The sequence below is a fragment of the Panulirus ornatus genome, chromosome 15 (assembly GCF_036320965.1).
Source record: "Panulirus ornatus isolate Po-2019 chromosome 15, ASM3632096v1, whole genome shotgun sequence".
Classification (NCBI taxonomy): domain Eukaryota; kingdom Metazoa; phylum Arthropoda; class Malacostraca; order Decapoda; family Palinuridae; genus Panulirus; species Panulirus ornatus.
Window position 1 is genome coordinate 3,384,272 of NC_092238.1, and position 16,212 is coordinate 3,400,483.

The 16,212-nt window shown below is 42.2% G+C and overlaps 1 protein-coding gene across 12 annotated transcripts in view; it reads right to left on the bottom strand.

The window, feature by feature from the left end:
- The window catches only part of LOC139753689 (rho guanine nucleotide exchange factor 11-like), a 575,625-nt gene that overhangs the window by 252,186 nt on the left and 307,227 nt on the right, over positions 1-16,212 (bottom strand). The window lies entirely within an intron of this gene.

The following is a 16,212-nucleotide window of genomic DNA, read 5'->3' on the forward strand; positions in this document are numbered from 1 at the left end:
TCCCATCGCCACCTCGCCACACATGGAATAACAACCCCCTCCCCCCTCATGTGTGCGAGGTAGCGCCAGGAAAAGACAACAAAGGCCACACTCGTGGCCTGAGGATAAGAGAGAAAGAATACTTCCCACGTATTCCCTGCGTGTCGTAGGCGACTAAAAGGGAAGGGAGGGAGGGGGGGGGGGCTGGAAATCCTCCCCTCTCGTTCTTTAATTTTCCAAAAGAAGGAACAGAGAAGGGGGGCCAAGTGAGGATATTCCCTCTGTTCTTGACGCTACCTCGCTAACGCGGGAAATGGGAAATGTGTATAAAAGAAAAAGAAAAAATACATCATTATATATATATATATATATATATATATATATATATATATATATATATATATATATATATATATATGTAAGTATACCTCTCCTACCTGTCAAGGACCCACCTTCTAGGAAGCTACCGCAACTTTCTGGAATCCAGCCACGTCCACCGTGCGGTATCACAGGTCAAGAAGTCTGGTGATGAGTTTCGTTTGATTGTGGGGTGAATGCAGGAAATCTGAGCAATGTGTATTTAGTGTCCTCAGTGTCGAAATTACATCTTGGGCATGGGAGGGTGGTCATGAGGCGTTGAATCAATATTTGTAAAGTTGAAGAGATGAGTGGTGTTCCAAAGCAAAAAAAAAAAAAAAAAAAAAAGTGCAACTCGTACGTGTCTGGGAGTGCAGTTTCAGATAGGTGTATGCCTTGATAAACTAGAGTTTTAAGACTGGATAGAAGGGGGAGGGAGGGTCAATTCTGTGTAATGCTTGCTGATTCATTACAGTGTGCATATGTTTTATCAATGCAGTGTCTGTAGGAGGTGAGAGGAACTGGATGTATATTGCTGAAATGTGAGAAAGCGATAGGTTTGTTTCCGTATGGAGGATGGTGGTTGTAGAACACTATGTCTTTGACCATGGAAAAACTTAATCTTTTGGGGACAAATTCAAACTCTGGAACATATGGCAAACAACCTGATGCTGATAACAAGATGTCTGAAATTCTGAAATTGTACCGAATCTTTACATCTATCAGATGAAGCTACTATATGACAGACTGTAAGCTTAAGTAATGAACACCAGTGTAACAATTCATGTCATAATCATCTGCCCACTGTGGTCTGACAAAGAACTCTTGTGAATTCCATGTTGCTTTTGCGCTACAGCTCGCAGGAGTAACATGGGTGCCCAATACAGCTGCCGCAGCACAAATCAAAACCAACAGATTGGAGTGGATGAATGGCTTAAACATAATACTGTGGGATTCTTGTCCGAAACCGGGCGTTTACTTTGTATATGGCCTTTCTGTTGAAATATGTGATGTGGGGAGAGGTTGTCATACCTCTCCCGTATGTTAATATACATATAAATATCAGGATGTAATGTTCACATGCAAATGAATGTAAACCATTTTTCCGTTGCTATCCGCCTGCTGTACTCAAGCTTCCTGGATTCAATCTTCGGTCACACAGTGACAATGTTTATGGTTCGACTCTGAATGTCTTGAGATAACCCATAATGGGGAAACTTAATACAAAAATATGGCCTAAATGTTCTGTCGACGATACATAATCCTATAATAATATTCTTGACGAGAGTGAGTCGGTCATATAATGGTCTTATGGACGACGCAATCACAATGGTTCTGGAGGAGGCAGCCAGACAAGCGTCCTCATCACGGTGAAGCCTAACGAACTGGGACATAACCTGGAAAAGCCTGGGTCCGTCTCACAAAATGACACATCTTAAGAGGTTATAAGTTTCCTGCGCGAGTCTGGCCACGTAAACTGTACCAACATGGATCTCATTTTCACGTACAGGAGCTTAGGAACAGACGCTATCATCACCCACCGCAGCCCACTGGAGGAAAAGTGATCAGGGAATGTTCCAAAATGAACACGTGGTCATCAAGTATATATGTATATATATAAAAAAAAGAACAAAAAGATGAACTTGATGACCTGCGGGATATACATGGGAAGGAAATGTTAAAGATACACTCCGCATTTTTTCTCAGGGTCATACAAAACGGTGGATCAAATTCCAGTCAGAACATGGCAGAGTTATGCTGGAGGTTCTGTGGACTCTAGAATAACGAGGGAGTCGGGAGACGTGTTCTGTGGTGTCTATAATGAGCGAGTCAGTAAATATATGTTCTTCGAGGTCTATAACGAGGAAGTCAGTTTAAATATGTTCTTCCAAGTTTGTAATGAGGGAGTCAGCATATATTTACCAGCGGTCGGATATGTGTGAGAGAGAGAGAGAGAGAGAGAGAGAGAGAGAGAGAGAGAGAGAGAGAGAGAGAGAGAGAGAGAGAGAGAGAGAGAGAGATTCAGGCGATGAACGTGGTTCAACACATATAAAAACGCCAAAGAAAGCAGAGATATACAATGAAGAGGATACAGACAGACAGACAGACAAGCCAGGTATAGTATGAAATATAAATGAGAACAAGATCTATAAGACAAGTAGAGCAAGGCTCAATACACGTGCTTCTCATCTGATTTAAATCTGCATGTTCCTGCCCTGCTCTGTGCTGCGTCGTCTGCGTCTCAAAGTGCGCCTGGGCTTGCGAGTTGGGGAAATTCGGGAGAGAAACAGTAGATACGGCAAACGCAAGCAAATCCCACCTTCTTACAGTTCATGAGAAGCAAACTTTCAGATAGAGTCACAGTAAGTGTGCTGACGGGATGAAGGAGGATGGGATGATGAAGCTAAGGAGGTGAGTAAGACCCTTGGTGACCCCCCGTAATCCATTTTTGCGCTACCGTTAACAGGATGAGCATGGGGTGCACGACTGTTTCCCCTGGGTCACCGGCACAAAATCAATCACTCAAATCAGGTGGTAAGTTCCAACTGGCATCCACCGGTGAGGACACATTACTGCCAACACAAGAGATGATAACACGGGGAGGAGACCAGGGAAAACATCATTACATGGTAAAAGTTCACGAAGGATCCAGATCCGTTATGCGACCCTGATGATATACCTCCCACTACGTACCCCAGGAGCAGTGGAAGTGCCAATTTTCAAGAAGGGCGGTAGAGGAAGTGCACTGCACTACAAGGGCGGTAGAGGAAGTGCACTATACTACAAGGGCGGTAGAGGAAGTGCACTGCACTACAAGGGCGGTAGAGGAAGTGCACTATACTACAAGGGCGGTAGAGGAAGTGCACTGCACTACAAGGGCGGTAGAGGAAGTGCACTATACTACAAGGGCGGTAGAGGAAGTGCACTGCACTACAAGGGCGGTAGAGGAAGTGCACTATACTACAAGGCAGAAAACATTAGGAGAACTTTAGGGTAGGCATTCCCGTCTTAACAGATTAATGTCAACAATGTTCCCTAGTACATCAGCAAGGAGAGATTCTGGAGTGTATTTATATGGTAACTTACACACATGTTAAGATATGTTATATACTGAGTCAGGCAACATCAACTGTACCTGAAGCAAGGTAACTACGTCACAAGGAGACCGATAGCAACTACAAACTCACCCACGTTACAACTGATGGATAAGGAAAGTCAGGCTCACAGTTTTCAAGTCCGTCGATCGATTTCACGATATATATATATATATATATATATATATATATATATATATATATATATATATATATATATATATATATATATATTATCCCTGGGGATAGGGGATTAAGAATACTTCCCACGTATTCCCTGCGTGTTGTAGAAGGCGACTAAAAGGGGAGGGAGCGGGGGGCTGGAAATCCTCCCCTCTCGGTTTTTTTTTTAATTTTCCAAAAGAAGGAACAGAGAATTGGGCCAGGTGAGGGTATTCCCTCAAAGGCCCAGTCCTCTGTTCTTAACGCTACCTCGCTAATGCGGGAAATGGCGAATAGTTTGAAAAAAAAAAAAAAAAAAAAAAATATATATATATATATATATATATATATATATATATATATTTTATATATATATATATATATATATATATATATATATATATATATATATATATATATATATATATATATATATATGACAGTTCTTTGATGTGGGGATGGAACCGATCAGTCAGATATGAAGCATGATAAGGGTCGGAAAATGATGTATAGACATACTTTTGTGATTATCATACACAGAGTCGTCATGAGGAGGAAACGCTGAGAGAAGAGGGGCTAAGACATTCCAGGATCCGAGAAGTGTAAACCTCCCTCTATACACACACACACACACACACACACACACACACACACACACACACACACACACACACATACACACACACACACACACACACACCATAATAACTGCACATACTCTTGACTAAGCAATAATACACAAATGAGAGATTATCGGACATTAACTCCTGTGGTAAAAATCTGGAAGTGAGACTAGCAGGACGATGGAGAGAGAGAGAGAGAGAGAGAGAGAGAGAGAGAGAGAGAGAGAGAGAGAGAGAGAGAGAGAGAGAGAGAGAACGGGGCCATGGTATTGATCATAACGGCGCAGGAGGTGGTGGGGGGACAGCCCCCAGTCAGTCCCAACCTTCATCACAATAAGATAGAGAGAGTTAGGCACATGGAAGGGGTCACCACCAGGTAGAGACATGGGAGGGGTCACCACCAGGTAGAGACATGGGAGGGGTCGCAACCAGGTTGAGACATGGAAGGGGTCACCACCAGGTAGAGACATGGGAGGGGTCACCACCGGGTAGAGACATGGGAGGGGTCGCAACCAGGTAGGGACATGGGAGGGGTCGCAACCAGGTAGAGACATGGGAGGGGTCGCAACCAGGTAGAGATATGGGAGGGGTCGCAACCAGGTTGAGACATGGGAGGGGTCGCAACCAGGTAGAGACATGGGAGGGGTCGCAACCAGGTAGAGATATGGGAGGGGTCGCAACCAGGTATAGACGTGGGAGGGGGTCACCTCCAGGTGGATACATGGGAGGGGTCGCAACCAGGTAGAGACATGGGAGGGGTCGCAACCAGGTAGGGACATACGAGGGATCGCAACCAGGTATAGACATGGGAGGGGGTCACCATTAGGTCTAGACATGGAGAGCGTCACCACCACCACCAAGTCTAGACATGGGAGAGGTTACCACCAGGTCTAGACATGGAAGGGGAACCACCAGGTCCAGGTGCAGGAAGTGTAAACATCAGGTGGGTGACGCTGCAGCCCTAAAGACACCAATCCGTCTTACTGGTGCGTGGATGATGAGGCATAATGTTTCTTAATCAATGTACGAGAATTCATGACAGATGTGAGGCATTCATGTCCCCCCGACCGTTGCCAGAGAGTGAGCCACATAATGTGTTTCATCTGCCATTCTCTCAACCAAATGTGGTGGGATGATCAACTGGAACAAGAAGCACGTTGAAAGGGGCGACAGGATGGCTCTTCCAGGGTTGGAATCTGCCTACGACAACCCTTTTGCAACGATGGAGAGACCCCGGTAACACTACTCCTCAGTCACCGCCGGAACCGACCTCAGGAATGATGTGTGGCGACACCCCCGAATGAGTCCTGAAGTCATCGCATTCGCGGCAATTAACAAAAAAAAAGAAGAGTCTGGAGGAGGGAGGAACCGGAGGACACGGCCAGAGAAACTGGTGCATGACGGGCTCAAGATAGGGAAGGGAAGGCTGGAAGACGAGCACATGAGGCAGCTGGTGAAACTGCCCGCCAGACAGGGTCGGGACAGAGGTAAAGATGGTTAATAGATGATCCCACAAGCCAGCTGACGAAACTACTCCCAGATAGGTAAGGAAATCGCGACCGACTGACCACGAGAAGCGACCAAGAACCAGCTGCAGAAGGGGGGGGGTCTCCTGTAAGGAACCCTGTAATATCACGTTGCAAATAAACTGTACGAAAATAGTGAATTTGCTTAGAAAGTTCATAACCCCGGAAACAAAAAAATACGGGCACCTCAGCTTGTAAATGTGTAAAAAGAGTCATGGTGTAAAATATTTACCGAGGCCAAGCTCTCTCTCTCTCTCTCTCTCTCTCTCTCTCTCTCTCTCTCTCTCTCTCTCTCTCTCTCTCTCTCTCTCTCTCTCTAGCTGTCAACGGTAATACAGTCAATCCTTGATATCCTGCTTGATTCCACGCTAAAATATTCATCAACATGCACCAGCCATGACGAACACGACTTCCATTTATGTTGCGTATGTTGCGCACACACGAAACAGACATGAAGCTCCACGACTGGTCGATATAAGTAATTACAAATTGGCAATTTCACTAATATATATATATATATATATATATATATATATATATATATATATATATATATTATTTCTTTTTATTTTGCTTTGTCGCTGTCTCCCGCGATATATATATATATATATATATATATATATATATATATATATATATATATATATATATATATATATATATATATATACCTGGGAATACCTGGTTTTAAAAAGCGAGATATACATAAGTATACTTATGTAAGTAGGAGAGATGGCCAGAGAGCGTTATTGGATTACGTGTTAATTGACAGGCGTGCGAAAGAGAGACTTTTGGATGTTAATGTGCTGAGAGGTGCAACTGGAGGGATGTCTGATCATTATCTTGTGGAGGCTAAGGTGAAGATTAGTATGGGTTTTCAGAAAAGAGGAGTGAATGTTGGGGTGAAGAAGGTGGTGAGAGTAAGTGAGCTTGGGAAGGAGACCTGTGTGGGGAAGTACCAGGAGAGACTGTGTACAGAATGGAAAAAGGTGAGAACAATGGAAGTAAGGGGAGTGGGGGAGGAATGGGATGTATTTAGGGAATCAGTGATGGATTGCGCAAAAGATGCTTGTGGCATGAGAAGAGTGGGAGGTGGGCTGTTTAGAAAGGGTAGTGAGTGGTGGGATGAAGAAGTAAGAATATTAGTGAAAGAGAAGAGAGAGGCATTTGGACGATTTTTGCAGGGAAAAGATGCAATTGAGTGGGAGAAGTATAAAAGAAAGAGACAGGAGGTCAAGAGAAAGGTGCAAGAGGTGAAAAAAAGGGCAAATGAGAGTTGGGGTGAGAGAGTATCAGTAAAGTTTAGGGAGAATAAAAAGATGTTCTGGAAGGAGGTAAATAGGGTGCGTAAGACAAGGGAGCAAATGGGAACTTCAGTGAAGGGCGTAAATGGGGAGGTGATAACAAGTAGCGGTGATGTGAGAAGGAGATGGAATGAGTATTTTGAAGGTTTGTTGAATGTGTCTGATGACAGAGTGGCAGATATAGGGTGTTTTGGTCGAGGTGGTGTGCAAAGTGAGAGGGTTAGGGAAAATGATTTGGTAAACAGAGAAGAGGTAGTAAAAGCTTTGCGGAAGATGAAAGCCGGCAAGGCAGCAGGTTTGGATGGTATTGCAGTGGAATTTATTAAGAAAGGGGGTGACTGTATTGTTGACTGGTTGGTAAGGTTATTTAATGTATGTATGACTCATGGTGAGGTGCCTGAGGATTGGCGGAATGCGTGCATAGTGCCATTGTACAAAGGCAAAGGGGATAAGAGTGAGTGCTCAAATTACAGAGGTATAAGTTTGTTGAGTATTCCTGGTAAATTATATGGGAGGGTATTGATTGAGAGGGTGAAGGCATGTACAGAGCATCAGATTGGGGAAGAGCAGTGCGGTTTCAGAAGTGGTAGAGGATGTGTGGATCAGGTGTTTGCTTTGAAGAATGTATGTGAGAAATACTTAGAAAAGCAAATGGATTTGTATGTAGCATTTATGGATCTGGAGAAGGCATATGATAGAGTTGATAGAGATGCTCTGTGGAAGGTATTAAGAATATATGGTGTGGGAGGCAAGTTGTTAGAAGCAGTGAAAAGTTTTTACCGAGGATGTAAGGCATGTGTACGTGTAGGAAGAGAGGAAAGTGATTGGTTCTCAGTGAATGTAGGTTTGCGGCAGGGGTGTGTGATGTCTCCATGGTTGTTTAATTTGTTTATGGATGGGGTTGTAAGGGAGGTAAATGCAAGAGTCCTGGAAAGAGGGGCAAGTATGAAGTCTGTTGGGGATGAGAGAGCTTGGGAAGTGAGTCAGTTGTTGTTCGCTGATGATACAGCGCTGGTGGCTGATTCATGTGAGAAACTGCAGAAGCTGGTGACTGAGTTTGGTAAAGTGTGTGGAAGAAGAAAGTTGAGAGTAAATGTGAATAAGAGCAAGGTTATTAGGTACAGTAGGGGTGAGGGTCAAGTCAATTGGGAGGTGAGTTTGAATGGAGAAAAACTGGAGGAAGTGAAGTGTTTTAGATATCTGGGAGTGGATCTGTCAGCGGATGGAACCATGGAAGCGGAAGTGGATCATAGGGTGGGGGAGGGGGCGAAAATTTTGGGAGCCTTGAAAAATGTGTGGAAGTCGAGAACATTATCTCGGAAAGCAAAAATGGGTATGTTTGAGGGAATAGTGGTTCCAACAATGTTGTATGGTTGCGAGGCGTGGGCTATGGATAGAGATGTGCGCAGGAGGATGGATGTGCTGGAAATGAGATGTTTGAGGACAATGTGTGGTGTGAGGTGGTTTGATCGAGTAAGTAACGTAAGGGTAAGAGAGATGTGTGGAAATAAAAAGAGCGTGGTTGAGAGAGCAGAAGAGGGTGTTTTGAAATGGTTTGGGCACATGGAGAGAATGAGTGAGGAGAGATTGACCAAGAGGATATATGTGTCGGAGGTGGAGGGAACGAGGAGAAGAGGGAGACCAAATTGGAGGTGGAAAGATGGAGTGAAAAAGATTTTGTGTGATCGGGGCCTGGACATGCAGGAGGGTGAAAGGAGGGCAAGAAATAGAGTGAATTGGAGTCATGTGGTATACAGGGGTTGACGTGCTGTCAGTGGATTGAAGCAAGGCATGTGAAGCGTCTGGGGTAAACCATGGAAAGCTGTGTAGGTATGTATATTTGCGTGTGTGGACGTGTGTATGTACATGTGTATGGGGGGGGGGCATTTCTTTCGTCTGTTTCCTTGCGCTACCTCGCAAACGCGGGAGACAGCGACAAAGTATTAAAAAAAAAAAAAAAAAAAAAAAAAAAAAAAAAATATATATATATATATATATATATATATATTGGAAAGGATCACAATTTTGCGCGTGATCAAGATATTCCTATGAGTCCACGGGGAAAATGAAACACGAAAAGTTCCCAAGTGCACTTTCGTGTAATAATCACATCATCAGGGGAGACACAAGAGAGAAATATAACAGTCAGTTGATATAAATCGAAGAGACGAAGCTAGGACGCCATTTGATAAAAATGCAACTGTCCAAGACAGAAAACGAGCGTATCATATACTTATTATGTGGACAAGAAGGTGAATTGTTTACAAATTTTATCAACAATAAAGTTATCCAATTTGTAAAGATCTTCACTAACATTAAGATTATCATTCTCTGTGTATTCAATAATTGAAGATTCAATTATATATATATATATATATATATATATATATATATATATTATATATATATATATATATATATATATATATATATATATATATGGGATTAAGAATACTTCCCACGTATTCCCTGCGTGTCGTAGAAGGCGACTAAAATGGGAGGGAGCGGGGGGCTGGAAATCCTCTCCTCTCGTTTTTTTTTTTTTTTTTAATTTTCCAAAAGAAGGAACAGAGGGGGCCAGGTGAGGATATTCCAAAAAAGGCCCAGTCCTCTGTTCTTAACGCTACCTCGCTAACACGGGAAATGGCGTATAGTTAAAAAAAAAAAAAAAAAAAAAAAAAAAAAAAAAAAAAAATATATATATATATATATATATATATATATATATATATATATATATATATATTATATATATATACTGTACATGCAAGGTCAAGGGGCGGTGCAACAGGAGTGATGCACTCTCCCCGTAAAACACACACACACACACACACACACACACACACACACACTCACAGAAAGGGTAGAGATCATAAATTAGCCCACCATGGAAGACAGAAGAGTTAGGGTTGACCTGATCACACCTTTTAAAGTTTTAGTCCTGACTGATGACGCAGACAAAGAATAGGTCTTCGAAAGACGTAGGAATAGAACAATCAGTGGACATGACATAAAATCAAGTAAGAAAATTGAAAAGATGTAAAGAAGTATTTGTACAGTATAAATGTAGCAGGAAAAGGGAATAAACTGAATGAGGACAGTATAAAGAATAATAATAATGTAACAAACTGCGGTAAAAAAAAAAAAAAGACAAAGATAGGCCTATGAGTGTAGAACTCCCTCTCCGTGCAGTACAAATAGGTAATTACGAATATGTAATTAATCATACGTACACAAGCACTAGATACAAATGCTAAATCGATTCGCAAGCTTGACTTTTATCGTAGACAAATAACTTAAGCTAAACAACGACAATTTACTACATCTTCCATGAGGAGGTTTAAAGTTTTCTAATTATAAATGATCTGAGTTTTAAGATAATATGTCCTCATGTGTCTATACTTAGGGTTTATATATTGTCTCTGGGTCATCATATTTATATATATAATATTAACTAATAAAGAAGAAAAATAAGTGTCAAGTCTAAAAATATAAGGTATAGTATCATTCAATACAACGCAGTTTACCATTAAACGCGGCCGTTTTCTCTCATACCTAGCAACCTTCGTTTTCTCTAACAGTACCGATGACTCACTCACCTACTCGGGGATGTGACGTCAACATAAACAAACCTGTGGGTATACAGCCCTGGGAGGCCAATTGTTTAAACGTGGATGAATGAACGGCACTGGGCCAGGTACCTAACACAGTTTCAACATATTAGATATGTCTATCATACACACAATCATCAATGTTCTCCCCTTTAACCAATAAATATTCTACTACATATCGTCCATTACTTGCCTTGGGTATCAAAAAGAAACTTAAATTGGGCATTCATGAGAAAATTATATATATATATATATATATATATATATATATATATATATATATATATATCACATAAGCCCTCCAATAGCAACCATAAAACCTAATTTGTACTGTACAGGGAGGAGTTTTACAACTGTGTTACCCTATCTCTAGAATGTTCTCTACAATCATACAATATTTTTAAAGTTTTGTAATGCCGGTCGCGCCAGCCATGTCTTCATTTGTTTCATTTCATTCATCAACCACTCTTATACTATTAAAATACTACTTCGCATCTTTTCTAACAGGTTTCTTACTTAATTCTATGTTATGTACTCTGTTAACTCTATTCCTATATCTCTCCAAGAACTATTCACTATCTACGTTTTCAATTTGTGATCGAGTCACCCCTCACTCTTCTCTCTACCATGGTGGGCAAATCTAAGGTCTCTGCGCCTTTTCTATACCTTAGTTCTCTTAATTCCATTTTCTGTCTTCTACTCTGGCTCTCCTCTATTAGCACCTTGTGATTCTTTAAAGGTGTGGTAAACCAAACCTGAGATGCATATTCTTGTTCATGTCTTATATATGATGTGAACAGCTTTCTGAATAATTCCTTACCAGTGAACATGAATGGAACCCTAACATTTGCTGACAGACTGGTGGTCTCCTTAACTGCTCTCCTAAGGTGAGACTCCGACCCCATGCTATGGGTAATGTCGACTCCTAAGTCTTCCTGCAGCTTGGTTCCTGCTAGATTATATTCCTACCATGGCCTTCTTCTGCTGTGACCCAATCCTCATCACATTTACTCGGGCAAAATCTAACCAACCATGTGTCAGACCAACGTCGGAATTCGTCAGGGGCCGTCAGTGGATTGAACCAGGGCATATGAAGCAGCCGGGGGAATATGTCCACGGAAAAGGTCTGAGGTACCCGAAATTCCAGCACTGATGCAGTAGCTACACCGAAATCCTCACACTTACATCATCCTAAACCAGCATCACCACACCTACAGTGCATGGGATATATATATATATATATATATATATATATATATATATATATATATATATATATATATATATATATATATATATCCCTAGCCTGAGCCAGGTACCTATTCTATCAACGAACCCCTAAGGGTGGATGAACAGCTGGGTTGAATGTGAACCATCTGCCAGAACAAGGATTCGAACCCGTGCGCTCGACCCTGGGCGGCCCGTGAATGCGTCACGGCCAGGAACACTTAGAGCCGCACCAAGGACCTCCATATATGTTGCCGAACGTGATGACACAGTCCTATCAAACATCAGGCCAATTTCAATCTAATCTAATAACATGAGACTATAGAAAAATTCTATACATAACTATAGAAATCAGAATCATATAGAAAGTAAAGAAGTGTTCCATTTTCTACTATAAATCGCTATAAGTAATCATCTACTCGTAATGTCATTTTAACGAAACTTATTTTCGTAAAAAAAAAAAAAAAAAGACAATTACAGGCCAAAGGTTTTTTCATCCCATTTTCATCATCTTCTGAAGTCCTTAATTAAAGAGCTTAATGACCCCTACACAATATTCCTTTCCGTGAATCATATTCAGAGTGAAAAGTCGACCGTATATTGAGGTTTTTAATGCAAATCTTTTTTTCCCAAGAAAAGTTTTCAAAAAAAATGCCGGTAATACGTATTGGGATTTTTTCCTTTAGTCTTCATATATTCACTATTATCTTTTTTTTTGGCTACTAACCTTTACGTTTCAGAATTATAATCTAAGGCGATGAAAGTCTTCTAAACATGAAGTCACAACGCAAAACATATCATAATGCTTCCCCTGGATGATGGATAACAACTCAATATGAAGCAAATTTTCGTGACATTTACAAAACCATTTAATGTTTAATTACAGGAATAAATGCCAACCGCCCCACACCCCACGACACTAAATCATCCCCAATAACTGATTCAACGTGAAAACTGTATCCCTATACTTCAGTCTTCAAGCCAATGTTACATTTGGAAAAAAAAAAAAATGAAGGAAATAGGGAAATTATTCAGGCCAAAATATTCTTATCGTAAAATTGAAGTATAAGTCTTCTATACTTAACATGACAATTGAGAAATATAATGCTTCCTCGGGCCGACAGCTATCACATAAATATGAAACGATCAATCATGATTCTTTTCTTTTTTTTTTTTTTTTAGTCCCGTAATCATCTGAATGCTCAACTACAGATGACAATGGTTCCCAAACAACACCTCTGCCCAGGAATCGTCTTCAGAACGTATAATCGATCACGTAATCAGGTCTTAAAGCAAATATGTTCTGAGGGAAAAATGTTTTTAAAAAAATGCAGGTGATGATAATAATAATTACAGTTCAGGGTAATTTTCGAGTTGTAAAATTCTTGGTTTCATAAATGAAATATGACGACATGAGAGTCTTACATAATTGAAATGCTTCCTCTGGCTGAAGGATAACAAATGAATATGAAGCGAATTATCATGAAAATTGTTTTATCCTCTAATTATAAACGTGCTTAATTACAGGACTTAATGGCCCCCAACAAACCATTTTCTTTAGCCTTGATTAGTACCGACTGCAAATGAGGACATTTACCGATGTTCTATAACAAATGTGCTTTCTAATGTCCATACCCTTCACCGATCATTTTGATATAATGATTAAAATTCATAATTTCTCTAGCTATACATCTGTTGGTAAATGGATACAAACACCAGAATAAAAGAGTCATTCCTGTCAGCCAATCAGCACATCCGTTACAAGGGTAAACATGCTGAGCCCGTTCCTTCTTAAGAGAAACTCTGTACAACCTGTTTACAATGTTTGATATCAATACCGTCCACCACAGACGGCCGGGACATCTGCGTGTTCGCGACTGTATACGTGCGCAGCGGGACGCAACGTGAGGGAATGTAGACGCAGCGTTCGTATCTTTATATATATATATATATATATATATATATATATATATATATATATATATATATATATATATCATTAAATAAATTCTTACGAAGTATCCTGTAGAGCTCTAGAGATATAAGGCGTCTCATATCTCCATCAACCTCTTCGGTTCGCAACACCTGGTGAGCCTGAACACCTTCAGGTGACCCAGCTTTACGAAAACGAATGATTTTGATTTCTGCCGCAAGGAAGACTACTTCAATGTGCACTCCTGCCCATCCGACGGACGGTGGCGCAAATGAGGCTACAGAGAAAAGACAAGCAAACTCGTGGTGTTGCTTCGCTAATGAAGTGGTTCAGTTTAGTTACAAGCAGAGCGCCTGATGGTGACGCGCGAACAAGACGGAACAGCACCTCAGGTGTGATAATATTATCATACAATACCGTGTGACAAGATACATATCTCAGCGCCCAATGAAAACAGCAGCCCAGCACTGGTGGTCAAGTGCTGGCTGGCCGCCGGTGTCCACAAGGCACTCTGGCAAAAAACCTAATCATGTCAACCAAGAGATGATGATGGGCAAACAGCCCAATTAAAAAGTAATTACCGACCAAAGAAAGTACGAGATAATCTCTGTGTCGGGTTCGGGGTCTCACGCACCACAAGTCAGTTTTTACTCGAGGATCTGGTGAGAGTTATTAACTGTTCGTGTGCAGCACCCGAGCCCATGGGCAGCGCCATCCTGACCCGTCCACGACCAGGAGCTGACCTGGAAGTTCGGGGTGCACACCTGGGTGGGGGATGCCGGGCTGACCTGATGTGGGTGGGGGGGTTGCGTTACCGTCAAACACCTGTGCCTTGGCTGCAACACCTGACCTGACCTGTCCACGACCCGAGGTTACCTTGATGGGAGGTGTGGTGTTAGCTGAGTGGCCGTTCCACTCGAACTAACCCCACCCTGACCTGTCCAGGACCTTGGTAGGAGGTTCGGCGTTAGTCCTTCTGACGGGTCAGGAGAAGGCTGGTGAGGAGCCACGCCCAGACGTGGTCGTGGGTACTACGGTGGGAGGGGACAGGGATGGGAGGCAGGCAGGCAGGCAGGCATGCAGAGAGAGGTCCGGACGCATGATCCTCCCGATGAGGAATGGGGCATGCGTGCCACCATGACCCCGAGAGTCACGTGAAGTATTGATCCCATCCCTCACCTCACCTCTGACCTCTGGCTCAGCCCCCAAGCATCCCGCCACGTGGCCGCTGGTTCCCGCCCGTCACCACTCCCCCCTCGACACCCGCACCTACCTCCCGCCTCCACACCACGGAAACCAAACAGCTAATCACATGCCATCATTACCACAGCAATTCGTGGGTGCGAGAAAAAAAAAAAAAAAACACTCAAAAAAATCGGTTGAACAAATATTCCATCAGTTCAGAATTTCATTTCACCAAAACACTGTGGGAAAAAAAATGTTAATACACTGACACGTATCATACATCTCCCGATTTGAATACTAGCCTTCAACCACACACTCAACAACACGAGGTCAGTTGAATATCATCACTCCATTCATCAACTGACCAGAAGATGTTACATCAATGTGTTTTCCCACGTTCGAGCTTCCCATTTACATATACTCGTAAATCTTTGACTCGCTCCGTCACTAATTTCCTTTCCTGTTAGTCCTGTATCCACTAGGCCAGGATACCTCTCCATGACACATTTGTTCGAAATTCGTTTCATCGAACTACATTTAATTCCTCTCTACCCATCTATATATGTCTAAGTCTTCTTATATTCTCTCTACGTCCTCTTCTGTATTTACGATTTTCTTTATTTTGGTGTCATCTGCAAAGTACCATACCACACCATCTCCTACATACCTGTCAATACGGCATATAATTATCATGACGTGTGGTGTTGTCCCTTAATGAACAACCGATAACACATCTCCATCCTGAACAGTTCCATTCCAGCTACAACCTTGAATCTTCTGGTGGACAGAAACTCTTCAGTCCACTTTCCTGATTTACCTCTCAAGTCTTGTTTTTGTCACTTCCTCCAGCACGACTTCATAGCCTACTTTGTCAAATGCTTCAAGCAAAAGTCGAGAAAGACAATATCCATTCACTTTCCTTCCATCACCGTCCGAGAGAGAGAGAGAGAGAGAGAGAGAGAGAGAGAGAGAGAGAGAGAGAGAGAGAGAGAGAGAGAGAGAGAGAGAGTATCCATCACTCTGTATCAGCGTTATTGTCCGCTATTCCCCCAGCCCCTCCTCTTCCCCCAAGTCAAGGCCTCACCTAACAATCAAGAGGGAAGTTACAACAGGTGCTTCCCCGCCTCCCTCCCAACCTGCTCTGTACACAGTGGCCCACCATTGTAGATGGTCGTGATACCCTGGGCTCCCCGGGGCGGCCCAAGAGAGA